The sequence below is a fragment of the Triticum urartu genome, chromosome 2A, assembly GCF_056163025.1.
Source record: "Triticum urartu cultivar PI428250 chromosome 2A, HENAU_Tu73, whole genome shotgun sequence".
NCBI lineage: Eukaryota > Viridiplantae > Streptophyta > Magnoliopsida > Poales > Poaceae > Triticum > Triticum urartu.
In genome coordinates, this window is record NC_141874.1 from 35,916,252 (window position 1) to 35,932,089 (window position 15,838).

Genomic DNA, 15,838 nt, shown 5'->3' on the forward strand with positions numbered 1-15,838 from the left:
GCTCATGTATCAACTAGAGTTGTCTGTATCTTCCATGTTAGGCGGGTTATTCTCAAGAGGAGTGGACTCCGCTCCTCACTCACAGATAAATGACTGGTCACCGGGATGCCCAGTCCCATGCTTTATGCAAACTAAATCGAAATAATTGCAAACAAAAGCCCCCTGGGACTCTTTTTTGTTGGAGGCACTCGTTGTTTCGAGCAAGCCATGGATTGATGCTTGTTGATGGAAGGGGGAGTATAAACTTTACCATTCTATTTGGGAACCACCTATAATGTGTGTAGCATGGAAGATACCGCCATCTCTTGGTTGTTATGTTGACAATGAAAGTATACCGCTCAAAATATTATTCATCTCTATTTCCAAACCTAGCTCTGGCACCTCTATAAATCCCTGCTTCCCTCTACGAAGTGCCTATCTATTTACTTTTATGCTGAGTCATCATCCTCTTATTAAAAAGCACCAGTTGGAGAGCACCGCTGTCATTTGCATTCATTACTGTTAATTTACATTGAGTATGACTTGACTGGATCTCTTTTACCATGAATTACAATGTCTAGTCAGTCCTTGGTCTTTAAAGGTGCTCTGCATTTATGTTTTGCGGTCTCAGAAAGGACTAGCGAGATACCATCTTGTTATATCATATTATGATTATTTTGAGAAAGTGTTGTCATCCGAGATTTATTATTATTGCTCGCTAGTTGATTATGCCATTGATATGAGTAAACTTGAGACCTAAGCGTTATTGCGAATGTGGTTAGTTATAATCTTTGCTGAAAACTTGAATGCTGGCTTTATATATTTACAACAACAAGAGCAAACAGAGTTTGTAAAAGTTTTTCTTTATCACTTTCAGTTTGTCAACTGAATTGCTTGAGGACAAGCAAAGGTTTAAGCTTGGGGGAGTTGATACGTCTCCGTCGTATCTACTTTTCCAAACACTTTTGCCCGTGTTTTGGACTCTAACTTGCATGATTTGAATGGAACTAACCCGGACTGACGCTGTTTTCGGAATGACCTGAAACTTCACGGAGCAACTTTTTGGAAAATATAAAAAATACCTGCAAAAGATGAAGGCCAGGGGGCCCACCACCTCTCCACGAGGGTGGGGCACGCCCCCTACCTCGTGGGCCCCTTGGATCTCCTCCGACTCCAACTCCAACTCCAACTCTATATATTGTGTTTCGGGGAGAAAAAAATGAGAGAAAAGAATTCATCGCGTTTTACGATACGGAGCCACCGCCAAGCCCTAAAATCTCTCGGGAGGGCTGATCTGGAGTCCGTTCTGGGCTCCGGAGAGGTGAATCCATCGCCATCGTCATCATCAACCATCCTCCATCACCAATTTCATGATGCTCACCGCCGTGCGTGAGTAATTGCATCGTACGCTTGCTGGACAGTGATGGGTTGGATGGGATCTATCATGTAATTGAGTTAGTTTTGTTAGGGTTTGATCCCTAGTATCCACTATGTTCTGAGATTGATGTTGCTATGACTTTGCAATGCTTAATGCTTGTCACTAGGGCCCGAGTGCCATGATTTCAGATCTGAACCTATTATATTTTCATCAATATATGAGTGTTCTTGATCCTATCTTGCAAGTCTATAGTCACCTATTATGTGTTATGATCCGTTAACTCCGAAGTGACAATAATCGGGATATTTACCGATGATGACCGTAGTTTGAGGAGTTCATGTATTCACTATGTGTTAATGCTTTGTTCCGGTACTCTATTAAAAGGAGGCCTTAATATCCCTTAGTTTTCGTAAGGACCCCGCTGCCACAGGAGGGTAGGACAAAAGATGGCATGCAAGTTCTTTTCCATAAGCACGTATGACTATGTTCGGAATACATGCCTACATTATATCAATGAACTGGAGCTAGTTCTGTGTCACCCTAGGTTATGACTGTTACATGATGAACCGCATCCGGCATAATTCTCCATCACCGATCCATTGCCTACGATCTTTCCATATATTGTTCTTCGCTTATTTACTTTCCCGTTGCTATTGCTATCATCACTACAAAATACCAATAACATTACTTTTACTACTCTTACCTTTTGCTACCGTTACCACTACTATCATATTACTTTGCTACTAAATACTTTGCTGCAGATACTAAGTTTCCAGGTGTGGTTAAGTTGACAACTCAGCTGCTAATACTTGAGAGTATTCTTTGGCTCCCCTTGTGTCGAATCAATAAATTTGGGTTGAATACTTTACCCTCGAAAACTGTTGCGATCTCCTATACTTGTGGGTTATCATACGTCCATATGAAATGGCTATAATCATCCACAATAACAAGGTAATATTGCCAACCGGAAACACTCATAATAGGAGAGGTCCAAACATCACAATGCACAAGCTGAAACGGGAAATAGGAAACATGTTCCGAAGAGCTAAAGGGCAAGCGCACACTTTTTCCTAATTGACAGGCATTACAGGTGGGGCGAGATGCATCAGACGGGCGGATGTGGCAGCTCCGAAGGGTGTGATCAAGAGCATCGTCACCAAGGTGACCGAGGCGGCGATGCCATGTGTCGCAGGAGACGGCGAGGAGGGCTTGCTGTTTGGTCGGTGGCGAGGTCATGGGGTAGAGCTCATCCAGCAAATCACATCGGAGGATCACCGTCTTCATTCTTCGGTCCTTAACAGAAAAACCAATGTCATCAAATTCCACGTTAACAGGGTTATCACGGGCTAGGGCTTTGATAGATATTAGGTTTTTGATGAGATGAGGGGAGACAAGAACGTTGTGCAGGGAGAGGGGATGTGTGGCTGTAGGGATGAAGTGGTGGCCGGAGTGCGTGACTGCGAGCGTCGAGCCATCACCAACTGTAATGCCAGGGGAAGAACAGGGATGGGAGAAGGAGAGAATACCTGGCGATGAAGCCATATGGGTCGTGGCGCCAGTGTCCAGGTACCACTCTGCATCAGACGCGGCCGGCTGCCCCTGCTGGACTTGCAGATTGTTGAGGGCGTGGATCAGGGCCGTCTGGTCCCATGCGGCGCCACCGGAGTTGGAGCTGCCCCCGGCAGGGGCACCGCCGACAGTAGGGCCGCCAGGAGCGCCGTATAGGAGGTGCAGCGGGACAGCCCCATGCAGCCAGACGACGGGTGGAGCGGAGTTGGGTATCCTGCCGTAGTGAGAGGCAGTGCCGGCAAAGGGAGCGGCGGCACCGGGACGTGGTCCAAGGATGCCCGAGCCCGGGGCATGGGGGCGCCAGGGCATGGGCCACGCGTGGACCATGTCGGTCCACGGCGCTGGTGTTGGAGCAGGTGGGCGAGGCACATCCGAGCCCCCGCCGGAGTGGGAGGAATGGCCACCGCCCGAGCCGGCGCCCCTGCCTCTGCCCTTGTTGCGCCCGCCGTTGTTGGGGCGTCCGCTGCCGGCGCTGGAGCCGCCCCCACCTGGGCTGGGCTGCGCCGGCGCACGGGCCGCGTGGAGAGCGGTCTCGGTGTGGCGCTCGTCCGCCTGACGGCTTTCCTCGAGCATGAAGAAGGCGCGGCAGCGAAGGAAGGTGGGGAACGGAGTCTGCATAGTGAGGATAGGTATGGCATAACGGAACCGTGGATGCAGCCCCCGAAACATGTTCAGTACCTGATCCCTGTCGTCGACGTCCGCGCCGAGATCGGCGGGGCGATCGGCGCAGTCCTTGAGGGGCGCGAAGTAGGCGATGATGGAAGAAGACCCTTTATTCGATGCGCCTGAACTCCGTGGAGAGGAAGACGATCTGGTGCTCTACGTTCTCGAAAAAGAGAGTGCAGATGGCGGACCAGACCTCGGCGGCGGAGGCTCCGCGTCGGTGGATGAGGCCGAAGATCTCGTGGCTCACGCGGTTGTAGAGCCAGGAGGTGATGTGCGCGTCGTCTTGGGCCCAGAGGAGGTCGCGGCGCGCGGTGGACCCGTGAGGTGCTCCTGGACGGCGTACTTCTGGAACATAACCTCGAACAGAGTGCACCACTGCGAGAAGTTCGGAGGGTTGAGGGAGAGCACCAACGGCACATGCTGGTTGATGAAGACGGCCGCGAGCGAGGACTGTGGCGGCGGGGCCGCAGACGTGGAGGCGCCGGGATCCGGGACGAAGAGGGGCCGGCCGAGGGTGCCGCGCGCGAAGACGGAGGGAGTCAGCAGGGACTGGCTCACGGGAACTGGACGAACCGGGGTAGCAGGCGTGGCCGGCGAGTCGCCGGACGGGCGCGGGGGTGGAGGGGGTGGCGGAGGTGGGGGAGTGGGGTTCGTCATGGGGAGGTGCGGTTGGGAGGTAGAGCAGCAGAAGAGGTCTAGCGACGCAGGAGAGGACCGGCGTCTGGTACCATATGAGCTGGAGAGATCGAGAGAGTAATGCACCTTAGGTGCTGTCATTGCATTCCTGTGATTATATACACGAGCCGTACATGTACAGGGCACATAGGGCAGGAGAGAGAGGGAGAGTGGGACACGCGACGTGCGGGGAGTGGGGGGGCATGCACGACGTGCATGGCCATGCAGCTATTCTAGGGCAGCAACTGCTTACACATGCCAACAAAAAAGATCCACCTCTCCACGGAAACTAGGCTTAGCTGACAGCCACCACAAGTGAAAAAGGGTCCTGACAAGAAAAACCCGCCCTGGTTTGAAATGTCCAGGGTTCAGCGCCTTCAGGGCCTTCACATACCAACACTTGGTGGAATTTGCTAGCAATTTTCTTGGAACATTCCTTCACTTTGGAAAGCGCCTCGTCTACTGAAAAAGGTGTGAAGCTCGGATCGGCCAGCACAATAACTGCGGCCTCCAGCGCTCGTGTACTCTGAAAGAAGAGCTCGAGGAAGGCCACCTCGCTCTGCTCCCCCGGAACTCACGAAAAGTCACCATCCTGATGCGCGAGAGGACATCTTTGATGGGACCAAACTCCTCCCACGACTTGAAGCGGAGGTCAGCAGTGGATTCATCGCATTTTCCAGACAGCAAAAGTTGATTATATCAGTCAACAGTTGAGAAAACGCTCAGCGAATAAAGGAAGCCTTGGATTACGTTGTGAATACATTGCATACAGTATACTCATGCATACGTAGTTACATAGGAGTACATGACAAGGATCAAACTAACACAAAAGCACCAAGTAGGCTACTAGAACGAAAAATACAACTGAATCTCCTGTGATTATCTCTCAGTCTCAGCTCACGTATAACAAATTAGCAAGTGAGGCAACATATTTCAGTCTATCGGTCTTAACATGTGCATGTTTGGAAAGAAATTATTTTCAAATCAAATTTCCAGGCATGAGCCAGGACAACCACTTTATATGTACTTCATCAGAGACAAGTGCCAGATACATGCAAATAGTGTAAGTTTTGTCAGTCTGAAATAAGTAGCTGCATATCACTTGCAACATCCACAGCACAAAATACTGCTATAGCTCGTATGGACACAAGACAAGCACTAGAACAAGAAGAAAGTATGGGCATACCAGAAGTCATGAAGCAAAGCAATAATCTTAAAAAGTCAGAGGATAAACAAATGAACATGCAATGCAAGAATTTTAATTGCGTACTCAAGAGTCTGTGTAAAGAATAATTTTAGTTGCAAATGAACAAATGGCAAGGCTAGCTCTTTAGCTATAATTGGTCAAGAATTATATGATAAATAGTCAACTATGCCTAGTCATATTGTTGATGTTATACCCACCATATTCTGTTATTCACGGGCAAATTAATTAGACTAGCATGCATAATTACAGACATTACTCGTTTCACTGTAGAAGACAACAAAGATCATAACGAGCTTTAATGATTACTAATTTGAAAAATCTACACAAATCAGCCAGGACAGACAATTCGCAAGCAGTAAAGCAAGATGGTAAGAATGTAAACAAAGCATGAGTGAGCTCAGATAAATTGTTCCATAGTTTACCAGTAGTTGTTCGGAAAAGGTAATATCATTATAGAAGTACTCTTTTGTGAGCAAAGGGAGCGTTTTTTTATGGTTAAGATTCAGAAACTACATTACATGCAGTCACTACCAGAAAATCAGCTTAGGCCGACGGCCTCATCTATGCCGACGGCCCCCGTTGCCATAGATAGACCTATCCCGACGGCCTAGGACTGGCGGTAGGTGTAGAAAAGCCGTCGGCATACATCCATCTAAGCCGATAGGGCCGTTGGCATAGATGAGGCCGTCGGCACCGTTCCAGATACGCCTACGCAGCCCGTCGGCGTAGCACAGGCCGTCGGCATAGCCCAGGCCCACCTACTCGGTCAGCGCTGACCGTTTGACGGTATTGAACCTACGCCGGCATAGTGTTGCTGACATCACCAATCCGCGTCGTCGACACGTCATCGATCCGAGCGTGGGGGGGGGGGGGGGCGTTGTGTGGCAGAGATATGCCTACGGCGTAGCCTTCGGCATAGGTCTGGCCCATGCCCCTCTGCCACATCATCGATCCGTGTGCCATTCCACGACAACGATCCGTGGGAGTGCAGTGTGCACATAGCTATGCCGACGGCTATGCCGTCGGCATACATTTATTTTATTTTTAATTTTTATTTTTACTTTATTTTAGTTTTTGTTTTTCCATAAGATAATTATGCCTTATCTTAAAAAACATCACCCGATGGTATATCGATTGCCCCCCGTTACGAACGTCGCTATCGCCGTGTCACGGAAGGGGGAAATGGTCGACACGGAGGTAATTCTGGTTAGTGGGGAAATTCCGGGTGTAGCTATGTCACCAAAACATCGCACGGGTCCCGATGCATATGTGAAAGTGTTCAGGCATGCGTAGACACCCGTCTTGGGGCTCTGCGGTGTGCCCCCCCTCCACGCAAGGCAGTGCCGCCGTCACTTGGAGGGGGCCAAACCCCGGAGATGTGTGTGGCCTCTTCGGACATGCCACCACACCGTACGGCATGTATGAGGTCCCGGTGCGACGCTCCGGTGGCATTGCTACCCCCAGGGCCCCCGTCCAGCCTAACCCTGTAGCGTTTGACCACGGGATCTAGCCCTTTGACTTTGCACGGACGGGCTTTGACCAGTGGACCTATCCACCCAGTTGTGTTAGGTCAGCCCATAGAAACACTTTGGAGCAACATCCAGGCCAGACCCACAACAAGATGCCCTCCGCGTAGCCCCTACGCGTTCGTTTCCCCCCTCCTGGTGCCGGCGGCGGCGCCGTCCGTGAGGGAGGCACACCCCGGAGACACGTGCCAGGCGTTTGCAACCGCCACAACACTTCCAGACTTGTGAGAGGCCGCCTATGCAAGATTTGGCGGCCTGCTAGCCCCTGAAGGCCGCCGGGCACAGTCGTAGACACGCGAAGAGCAATCCGTGTAGAGGGAAGTGTTCAGATACTTCTTCATCACCAAAAATTATGAAATATTACCATCAGTCCTATAGCACATGTGCCCACGTCGTGTAATAAACTCATGATTTTATCGCGCTCCGAGTATTTAATAATATTCACGCCGCATCGTTACCGCAGAACGTCTACTACGGTGTCATCGCCGTCCGTGAGGGGGGGGGCACACCCCGGAGACGCGTGCCGCCTCTTCGGACATGCCACCACACCATCTGATACGTCTCCAACGTATCTATATTTTTTGATTGCTCCATGCTATATTATGTACTGTTTTGGACTATATTGGGCTTTATTTTCCATTTTTATATTACTTTTGGGACTAACCTATTAACCAGAGGCCCAGCCCAGAATTGCTGTTTTTGGCCTATTTCGGTGTTTCGAAGAAACGGAATATCAAACGGAGTCCAAACGGAATGAAAACTTTGGGAACGTGATTTTCTCACCGAACGTGATCCAGGAGACTTGGACCCTACGCCAAGGCATCAGAGAGGCGGTCACGAGGGTGGGGGCGCCCCCCCCTAGGGCGCGCCCCCTGCCTCGTGTGCCCCTCGGAGCTCCACCGACGTACTTCTTCCTCCTATATATACCTACGTACCCCCAAACGAACAGGGACGGGGCCAAAAACCTAATTCCACAGCCGCAACTTTCTGTATCCACGAGATCCCATCTTGGGGCCTGTTCCAGAGCTCCGCCGGAGAGGCCGTCATCACGGAGGGCTTCTACATCATCATAGCCTCTCCGTTGAAGTGTGAGTAGTTTACCTCAGACCTTCGGGTCCATAGTTAGTAGCTAGATGGCTTCTTCTCTCTTTTTGGATCTCAATACAAAGTTCTCCCCCTCTCTTGTGGAGATCTGTTCGATGTAATCTTCTTTTTGTGGTGTGTTTGTTGAGACCGATGAATTGTGGGTTTATGATCAAGTCTATCTATGAATAATATTTGAATCTTCTCTGAATTCTCTTATGTATCATTAGTTATCTTTGCAAGTCTCTTCGAATTATCCGTTTGGTTTGGCCAACTAGATTGGTAGTTCTTGCCATGGGAGAAGTGCTTAGCTTTGGGTTCGATCTTGCGGTGTCCTTTCCCAGTGACAGAAGGGGCAGCAAGGCACGTATTGCATCGTTGCCATCGAGGATAACAAGATGGGGTTTATTTCATATTGCACGAATTTATCTCTCTGCATCATGTCATCTTGCTTAAAGCGTTACTCTGCTTTTAACTTAATACTCTAGATGCATGCTGGGTAGCGGTCGATGAGTGGAGTAATAGTAGTAGATGCAGAATCGTTTCGGTCTACTTGTCACGGATGTGATGCCTATATAGATGATCATGCCTAGATATTCTCATAACTATGCTCAATTCTGTCAATTGCTCAATAGTTATTTGTTCACCCATGTAGAATACTTACGCTCTTGAGAGAAGCCACTAGTGAAACCTATGGCCCCCGGGTATATTCTCATCATATCAATCTCCATCACTTTAATCTTGCTTTGCTTTTTACTTTGCTTTTTTACTTTTTACTTTGCATCTTTATACCAAAAATACCAAAAATATTATATCTATCAGATCTCACTCTCGTAAGTGACCGTGAAGGGATTGACAACCCCTAATCGCGTTAGTTGCGAGTAGCTATCGTTTTTTGCATGTACGAGGGACTTGAGAGTGGCCTCCTACTAGATTGATACCTTGGTTCTCAAAAACTAAGGGAAATACTTACGCTACTCTGCTGCATCATCCCTTCGTCTTCGGGGAAATCCAACGCAAGCTCAAGAGGTAGCACCACCCCGCATGCATGAGGGCCCGGTGCGACGGTCCGGTGGCATTGCTACCCCCCAGGGCCCCCGTCCCGCCTAACCCTGTAGCGTTTGACCACGGGATCTAGCCCTTTCACTTTGCACGGACGGGCTTTGAGCAGTGGACCTATCCATCTGGTTGTGTTAGATCAGCCCATAGGAACACTTTAGAGCAACATCCGGGCCAGACCAACAGCAAGATCCCCTCCGTGTAGCCCTTACGCGTCCGTTTCCACCCTCTAGGTGCCGGCGGCAGCGCCGTCAGTGAGGGGGGGCACACCCCGGAGATGTGTGCCGCCTCTTCGGACATGCCACCACACCACCCCGCATTGTATGAGGGCCTCGTGCACCGCTTTGGTGGCATTGCTACCCCCAGGGTCCCTGTCCCACCTAACCCTGTAGCGTTTGACCATGGGATCTAGCCCTTTGACTTTGCACGGATGGGCTTTGACTACTGGACTCTCCACCCGCTTGTGTTAGGTCAGCCCATAGGAACACTTTGGAGCAACATTCGAGCCAGCCCCACAGCAAGATCCCCTCTGTGTAGACCCGACGCGTCCGTTTCCCCCCTCCAGGTGCCGGTGGCGGCGCCGTCAGTGAGGGGGGCACACCCCGGAGACGCTTGCCGCCTCTTCGGACATGCCACCACACCACTCCGTGTTGCATGAGGGCCCGGTGCGACGCTCCGGTGGCATTGCTACCCCCAGGGTCCCCGTCCCGCCTAACCCTGTAGCGTTTGACCACGGGATCTAGCTCTTTGACTTTGCACGGACGGACTTTCACCAGTGGACCTCTCCACCCGGTTGTGTTAGGTCAGCCCATAGGAACACTTTGGAGCAATATCCGGGCTAGCCCCACAGCAAGACCCCCTCCGTGTAGACCCGACGCGTCCGTTTCCCCACTCCAGGTGCCGACGGCGGCGCCGTCCGTGAGGGGGGGGGGCACACCCCGGAGACGCGTGCCGCCTCGTCGGACATGCCACGACACCACCCCTCATGTATGAGGGCCCGATGCGACGCTCCGGTGGCATTGCTACCCCCCAGGGTCCTCATCCCGCCTAACCCTGTAGCGTTTGACCACGGGATCTAGCCCTTTGACTTTGCACGGACAGGCTTTGACCAGTGGACCTCTCCACCCGGTTGTGTTAGGTCAGCCCATAGGAACACTTTGGAGCAACATCCGGGCCAGACCCACAGCAAGATTCCCTCCGTGTAGACCCGAGGCGTCTGTTTCCCCCTCCAGGTGCCGGCAGCGGCGCCGTCCGTGAGGGGGGGCACACCCCGGAGACGCGTGCCGCCTCTTCGGACATGCCACCACACCACCCCTCATGTATGAGGGACCGGTGCGACGCTCTGGTGGCATTGCTACCCCCCACCAGGGCCCTCGTCCCGCCGTGTAGACCTCACAGGCATGGCTGCCGCCATGTCCCGGAGGGGGGAAACAGCCACGTCGGGCCGACACGGAGGGTATCTTTGGGTGGGTTGGGTCGGGATGGTGTTGGGGGATGCAGCTATGGGCTGGGCTATGAAAATCAGGTGAAAAGGTCCACCGGTCAGACCCAGTCCGGCGCAAGTCAAAGAGCTAGATCCGGCGGTCGTCTATGTCAGGGTTAGACGGGTCAGGGTACCGGAGAGGGGTAGCAATGCCGCCAGGTGTTGTGGTGGGCCCTACTACGCATGTGGAAGCATGGTGGCATGCTCAGGCACCCGACACGCGACTCCAGAGTGTGCCCCCCTCACGGGTGTCGCTGCCGCCATGTCTCGGAGGTGGAAAACGGCATCCATCATGGAAAGTGGACTATCACGCTGAAACCTTCAGACTATTTTTGGGCGAGGTGAGACTATTTTTTACATTGTGCTGAGAGTCACACATATGTCTTAATAAAAAAAGTAAAAAAAGCAAAGTATCTATGCGGACGGCTTAGCCGTTGGCATAGATTGACACGTGGGACCCAGCCTATGCCGACGGCCGAGCCGTCAACATAGTGCCACCTTATCCACTCAGCATGTCTCGTCCTCCACTCATTTCTCTCCAACCGCACCCGACCCCGACCCCTACCGCCGCCACCCACCTCCTCCGCCGCCCGCGCCTCCCCGCCCTGACCCCCCGCCTGCCCGCCCCGACCCCGCCGCCGCCCGCGCCGCCCCTCCCCGACCCCGCGCCGGCTGCCCCCCCCCCCCCCGACCCTGCGCCTCCCCGCCCCAACTCCAGCCGACCCTCTCGAAGGTGAAAATTTAATGTATTTTTTTAGTGTTTTTAGTAATTTTGTAGCTAGTTAGATAGATAGTTAGATAGGTATTTAGGTAGGTATTTAGATAGGTATTTAGATAGTTATATACATAGTTAGATAGATAGTTATATAGATAGTTAGATGGGTAGATAGTTAGATAGTTAGATAGATAGTGAGATAGGTAGTAAAAAAATTGGTTAGATGAGATGCTATATGTTGCATATCTTTTAAAAAATGGTTCGATGAGATGAATCAATGATTATGGCGAATAGGTGATAATGATGATGATGAATATGTGATGACGATGATGAATATATTGTTAATGTTGTTACTTTTTTGCCTACATGATGCAAAAATAAATGAATGCATGTTTAAATGTTTTTAATATGCTCTATGAGTTGTGATGTTCTAATTTTTTGCCGTGATGGAATTTGCAGGATTTGTGGTGTCGCATTTCATCGGATTGACCGTTGTCCGATGCGTTGGTCCCCCTGAGCATCCCTCTGTTGTTCGACTACTTCCTCTACAGCCGAGGGTGAGCTACAAGTCCATCTCCTCATTTTTTCATATCACTAGATTTCATTCTCAACTCAACTGGCGTAACCTAGGCGTCTCCTGTCCGAAAGGGTTACATCGATAAATATGCATTCAATTGCATATTTATCACCGCAGCTCTTTCGGATTCTCCAGTGTTTTCCACAGACAGCCCGAGGAACTGTAGATTGGGTATGTTCTCCATGTTCTACCCAGACAGGATTTCGGTGGTGCCTCCCCATTGTTCTCCGGAGCACATTCTCGGCTATTTGCCGAGACGTGTATCTGGAGAACAACGGGGAGGTTCTGCCAAAATTTTGTCTCGGAACGGGGTAGAATGGAGAACATACTCAATCTACACATCCTCGGGTGTGATTAGGACCCATCTTTACCTATTAGAGATGTAGGTGGATTCGACGCGATAGAAACTGAAAATTTGATGTGATTAATTTAGGTGAATCCTTAATTATGTTGTGTGGCTTGCAAAAAAGCAGAGGATGCCAGATAGTCAGTGGATGTACAGTGGTTTTATCCGTCGGAAACGAGTAACATCAGAGTGGATCGCGAAAACCGATGTGTATTTGAAGGAGATATTCCGACGTCCAATGAGAATTATCCCACCATGCCCCTATGCGACATGTGCCAGACGTCACCGTAGAAATCAGACGGACATGAGTGAGCACCTTCGCACGCACGGATATATGCCAAACTTTGACATGCCGCCGATAAACATAGCCGAGCAGGACCGTGGTAGAGAGGAGGTAGTGCGACAACGCGTCGATGGATATGAGGACAACGGGGTCAAGGACATGCTAGATGATGTCATTGTTGCAAAAACAGCAAATGCGACACCTTCAGAGAATGAACCGGAGGCAACCGCAAAGGCCTTCTTGGAGGTCTTGGCCTCGTCGAAGAAACCTCTTTATGCGGGTGCGAAAATATCTCAGCTGGATGCCATCTTGCAACTGATTGCATTCAAGGCTGAGTATGTCTGTAGCCAGAAATGCTTTGAAGCATTCCTGGGAGTATGGGCTAACAGCCTCCCTGAGGGTCATGAACTGCTGAAAAGCATGTACGATACAAAGAAAATCATGAAGGCACTCTCTATGGATTATGAGAAAATAGATGTTTGCCCGAAGAATTGCCTTTTGTTTAGGCACGAGTATGCGGATGACAAGTACTGTAGGAAGTGCGGTTCATCTCGGTACATTGAGGTGGTCGGTGAGGATGGTGAGAAAAAGCAGCTAACCAGCCCCTTAAGGTTCTCCGGTATCTTGATTTTATAGAAAGACTGCAGTGCCTTTTCATCATGAAGGAGTCTGCCAAAATGATGAAGTGGCACAAGTAAGGTATAAGGTACAATCCAAAAAAATCGTACATCCATCGGAAGGGGAATCATGGAAGTCGTTCGATGAAGAATAACCTGAGGAAGCAGCCGAGGCTGGGAATGTCAGAATAGCCATATCAGGTGATGGGTTGAATCCATATGGTATGTCATCCAATCCATACAGCTAATGGCCCGTGTCTGTAATTCCGCTCAATCTTCCTCCCGGTGCCCTAATGCAACAGAAGACCATGTTCTTGTCGCTCATCATTCCGGGGCCTGGATACCCGGGGAAGCAATTGGGTGTGTTTATGCAGCCGCTGGTGGATGCTTTGCACCATTCTTGGTACTTTCCGAGGTTGACATACGACCAAGATCTGCAGAGCAATTTCTTGATGAAAGTTTGGTTGCACTATTGCACGCATGACTTTCCCGGCTATGCTCTATTTTGCGGATGGTGTACAAGTGGGAAGATGCCATGCCCAATGTGCATGCAGGCTCTGCGAATGATTTGGCTAGGTAAGGGTGGCAAGTATGTAGCCTTTCACCTGCATCGACAGTTCCTCCCTCCAGACCATCCAGACAGGGAAGACAAGAAGAACTTCACGAAAGGCCAGGTTGTTCATGAAGTAACCGAGATTCCAACATTTTCGTGGGCAGATGTTCTTGCTCAGCTAAAAGCTCTCAAGCCTAAAGTCAAAGGCAAAGGCAAAGGAAAAGGAAAAGGCTTCGAGGGATATGGTGAGACGCACAACTGGACTCACATTACCCCCTTCTCGCAGCTTCCCTATTTCAAGGACCTCAAACTTCCTTACAATATTGATGTGATGCACACCGAAAAGAATGTGGCAGAGTCCCTTTTCCACACGATCCTCAACATTCCTGATAAGACGAAGGATAACGTTCAAGCTAGAGCCGATCAATAGAGAATTTGTGATAGACCATGTCTGAACATGAAGCCTCCCACAGGCGGTCGAAAAAACTAGTTCAAGCCAGATGCTGACTTTGTCCTTAAACCGCCAGAAAAAGGAAGTACTTATCTGGCTGAAACAAAATTTGAAGTTCACCGATGATTATGCATCGAATATAAGTAAGGGGATCAATCTTTCAACGGGCAAAGTGATCGTCCTGAAGAGTCATGACTACCATGTATGGATTGAGCGGATAATGCCGGTGATGGTTCGAGGCTATGTCCCCGAGCATGTCTGGCGAGAGCTTGCCGAGCTAAGCCATTTCTTCCGCACGCTCTGTGCTAAAGAAGTAAGTAAAGAGGTGATTGAAAAAATGCATAAGAAGGCACTGGAGTTGATAGTCTAGCTAGAGAAGATCTTTCCGCCAGGCTTCTTTACTCCGATGACACATCTCATTCTGCACCTCGTGAACGAGGTATTGTTGGGGGGGGCTATGCAGAATCGCTGGCAGTACGGCCCTGAGAGAAAGAACAAGCATCTCCGATGGAAATGTGGAAACAAAACTAAGATTGAAGCTTCCATAGCTGAGGCAGTTATCCTAGAGGAGGTGTCAGACCTCAGGACATCATACTATCCAGACCACGTTCCCCATCTGCATAACAAGGTGCCTCGATACAATATAGAAGAGCCCAAGTATCAACCCAGGCTCCATCTATTCAACATGGAAGGTGGGAGGGCTGGGGCATCGAAATCTTATAACATGCCACGACAAGAGCGGGAGGACCTCATGTTCTATATCTTGCACAACATCAAGGAAGTTGAGGAAGTGTGGATGAGGTAATACCACTACACCATTCCTTTATGTCTTCCACATCATCATGTTCTATGTTCACTTAGTCCCGGTCTAACACTGCTTTTCTTTTTTTAGTGATTTCGTTCAAGAGGAATGGATGGGAATGAATCCTCCTACTGAGGCGGAGGCACTTACTCTTCTCCATCATGGAAACCCTGGACGTAAAAATTTTGTTGCTTGGTTCATGGAGAAAGTAATTTTCCACACTCCCCTATTAAATACCTAGTTCAACATTTATTAGTTAACCGAACTAATGCACGCAGCAATTTCAATTATACTTGTAGGGAAAAGATTCGAACATATCTATGGATGATTAATTGACATGGGTTTCCATGGGGTTTGACCCTGCCGTCATGACATGTAAAAAGTATGATGTGAATGGGTATCGCTTCCATACAGAGGAGCACCAGAACAGCCAGCCCGATCCCAAAACTATAAATACCGGAGTGTATACCCCTGGTCAAAATTCAGTAGACTACTACGGAAGGGTACAAAATATATACGAGGTTAAATTCCGCCAGGGGCGTGAGACCCTAAGTCTGCCTTTGTTCAAATGCCGATGGTTCGATCCGCGGGAGGGGGTAAAACATACGCCTTGCATTGGTTTGGTCGAAGTTAAACCATCAACCATCTATGCCGGAGCCGATCACTTCATTGCGGCTACCCAAGCTGCACAAGTATATTATCTGCCTTACCCATGCCAGAAAGAGTACCTAAAGGGTTGGGAAGTTGTGTTCAAGGTGTCGCCACATGGTAAGCTACCGGACCCGAATGAAGACGATTACTACAACATTAACCCCATGACATACGAGGGAGTGTTCTGTCAAGAGCAACCTGATGGTGATGATGATGTG

The 15,838-nt window shown here is 49.9% G+C and overlaps 2 pseudogenes; both read right to left on the reverse strand.

The window, feature by feature from the left end:
- Positions 1-2,615: 2,615 nt before the first annotated feature.
- On the reverse strand, positions 2,616-4,249 carry LOC147983322 (uncharacterized; annotated as a pseudogene).
- A 106-nt stretch (positions 4,250-4,355) lies between these two features.
- The window catches only part of LOC125534825 (F-box/FBD/LRR-repeat protein At1g16930-like), a 44,975-nt pseudogene continuing 33,492 nt past the window's right edge, over positions 4,356-15,838 (reverse strand).